Source organism: Myotis daubentonii, chromosome 10 (assembly GCF_963259705.1).
Source record: "Myotis daubentonii chromosome 10, mMyoDau2.1, whole genome shotgun sequence".
Lineage (NCBI taxonomy): Eukaryota > Metazoa > Chordata > Mammalia > Chiroptera > Vespertilionidae > Myotis > Myotis daubentonii.
Window position 1 is genome coordinate 40495703 of NC_081849.1, and position 3356 is coordinate 40499058.

General features: G+C 38.3%; 1 non-coding gene across 1 annotated transcript; it reads left to right on the forward strand.

Annotated features, from left to right (window-relative positions):
* The first annotated feature begins 366 nt into the window (after window positions 1–366).
* On the forward strand, window positions 367–470 carry LOC132211564 (U6 spliceosomal RNA). Its single transcript, XR_009447480.1, has one exon. It is a non-coding gene; the product is annotated as a U6 spliceosomal RNA (small nuclear RNA).
* The last annotated feature ends 2886 nt before the right edge of the window (window positions 471–3356 follow it).

Genomic DNA, 3356 nt, shown 5'->3' on the forward strand with positions numbered 1-3356 from the left:
TCCAAAATGGCAGCTAATTATGGGGAACAATTTTTTTTTAATCTCTCATGCATTAAGCTCTGGAGTTGTTAGAGCAAGAAATCAAAAGAGGGTATGTCTTTGGATCGGTTGATTTCTTAAGAGGAGGATGGATAGAAGTGAGGTTAGATTCTAAGTGAAGAAAAAATGCATGAGAATCATCGGACATTGTGGGGGTTGTAACACAAAAGTGATGATAATGGAATTCTGTTTCTCAGGATGATGAAAGGCAATTAAACTAAAATGTTATACTTTTCAAAATATAAAATCTCTATTTTTGCAATTATTCACTATACTCCAACAAAACTTCAAATGCACAAGATAAAGTACCCAATGAAATGTCATCTTGTGCTCGCTTCAGCAGCACATATACTAAAACTGGAATGATACAGAGATTAGCATGGCCCCTGCGCAAGGATGGCATGCAAACGCGTGAAGCGTGCCATAAAAAGAAAAAAAGAAAAATGTCATCTTGCCCTCCACAGCTAAAAGCTATGTTAAATTGGTTCCATCCCAGACTAGTATTTGTGTAAACACCTTGTTTTATAAAATTAAACAGTTTCAGAAAATGAAGATAGTTACTAAATCCCTTCATTTGTTGGATATGGGAACTGAGAGGTAAAGTTTCCATTAACTTCAAAAATCATTTGTTCCTTCTTTCCTGTGTATGCTCTGACTGCAAGTTAGCGCACAGATTGCCTGGCGAGGCCATGTTTTCCTGTATCAAAATTTAATGACCGATATACACCTAAGTCAGATAGTTATACCAATGAATATAAAATTATAAAGTGTAAGAATTTTGAACTTTACCCAAGCTCTGTGATACTGCGAAATAACGCCAATTTAAGAAATCCCCTTTGAAAATAAAAGAAAAAAAGAAATCCTCTTTGTGTCTAGGAGATAGCTTACTGCAAGAACATGCTTCCCCATATGATTGAGGTAAGACACAGGCTGTCCAAATTCCCATTTTTTTGTGTGTGTCTCATAAATAATTAGATGAACTGCTTTCGCCCACTGTTGAATGGAAACAAAATAATTCTTAAACTTGAAGCTTCTCTCCTTCCAGGCACCTGAACTTTGACCCACCCTCAGCCAGTGCCAGCATTCAGCCTTTCTTGAGTGTACATTGACCTCGGGGTAAAATGTTCTTTGATCTACTATCCAATCAAGCTTTCCTTTCGCCTTGCTCCTCTGAAGCCTGGTTTCTTCCTTGCTGGACAAGAAACACCCTCTGGCCTAACCCTTGAGAAGCTTGCAGACTTTATGGTCAGAGCTCTTATTGCAATAGCCCCTCCCTGGCCCCTCCACCTCCACCTCCTTGCAATAATCCTTTCAAATAGTCTCTTCCTCCTTAGTCCAGATTTGTTTTTGATTTGACAAGCAAGATAAGGGATTGAATGAAGGAAAAGCTGCTCCTGAAATCTGTCTGCAAACCTACAGAAGTCTTATTTGAAGGAGCACTTGCACTGAGGAAGGGACTGAGCGCGGGGAGTTGCGCTGGCAGAAGCCTGAGGAGTTTCTACGAGAGCTGCCATCAATGAAATATGAGTTACAGAGTGGAAGACTAACAGGACACACAATAGAACTATAAGCAGTAATGGGTGACATTCAGCTTATATACATATTTAGAGCGGTTCAAACTTCCCTGGTGTCTTCCTGTAGCTTGTAAAATGACAAGTTTGGTGCTTGCCATTTTACACCAAGAGTAACAACTCAATAATTGAGGATCAGTTTCAGGGCTGAATGGAGTTATTATTTCAGTGTTTTATTCACTATTGTAATTCCAGCACTTATATCAGTGCAAGTCCATTTAGATATGTAATAAATATTTCTTGAGTTAAATTATTATACTGAGTGTAGTCATATTAAAATTCTCAAGGCCAAAGTTTGGAACATAAAGTAAGTTTTTAGAAGACCTTTCTTTACTTAAAAATGGAGTAAAGATGACAAGTATACTCCATATTATTACGTGAATCTATGTTATAGTATTCTCTCTGCATACTCTATACGTTATATAATTTAATTTGTCTCTCATGGAAGCCTTGTTTTTCACTAAGTACAGGACTAGTTTCAGTTTATATAGACTTCTAAACTTAAGTTTTTCCAAGTGGTTAGACTTGGAGGTTGAGTAATTGTAATAAAACTCTCATAGAGGGAAAGGGAGAGGGAGAGAGAGAGAGAGAGAAGAGATACCTACTGTTTACATTAGAAATATAACTGCTAAGAGGAGTATCATCATCTTTAAATGAGAAATAAAGTTATTTTCACATTTACATTTATTTGGTGAATATATGATCTAAACTAGGGCTTTATTTTGATTTTTTGTAAGATTTTTAAATTAATTTTAGAGAAAGGAAAGGAGGGAGGGAGGGAGAGAGAGAGAGAGAGAGAGAGAGAGAGAGAGAGAGAGAAACATTGATGTAATAGCAAAATTCAATTGACTGCCTCCTGCACACACCCTACTGGGGATTGAGCCCACGGCTGGGAATGGAACCTCCAACCCTTGGATGCACAGGACAATGTCCAACCAACCTAGCTGTACCAGCCAGGGCTATTTTGATATTTTAACAGATAATTGTATCCAACTAAGGTATCTTGACACATCATTTTCCTTAAAGGATTTGCCAACCACAAGGGATGGTAATGGAAAATGTATACTTTAGAACTACTCCCAGAATAGTCAGCAAGAATGCTGTATGTGTTTTCTTTTCACCCCCCCTCCCCTTTTGGGGGTAGATGTCCATGCAGACCAAATCATTTGCCTCTTCTTCCAAATCCATATTTTCTTACAATCTCCAATTTTATTCTGTCAAGCAGTCAAGTAGATGGCAAGGAGCAGAAACTGGCCAGCTTGCCACACTTCCGTGTACTTGATTGGTAAGGAGAAAATAAGCCAAATGCCTGTAGATTATTACTCAATGCACAGCAGGCAGCATAGCTTCATGTTCCTATTGGTTTCCTTGTGCCCCACATCCCAAAGGGGCAATGCGGAGGGCTAGGCTGATACTCCGCAAATGGTACATCTGTGTCACAGATGAAAAAATGTGAGACTACGATTTTTATCTTTGTAGGACTTGGCTGACCTTGCCTTCCTGCAGTCTAGGAAGAGACATTATCTGTAATACTATAGAATGTCTCTAAGGAGGGAGACTTTAGCTTTATTATCCTGAGATGTTAGCCAGTCTGGTTCCTGTTTTGAAGCAGTTTTGCAAACATTCTTGAGCAAAACTGTAAATGCCATTTGCTCAGAATTGCTGCAGAAATACCAGAATTAGCTCCTGACATATCTATGATGAAAATTTGAAAGAAAGTCTTAAAATTGTTCAGGGTAGAGTATA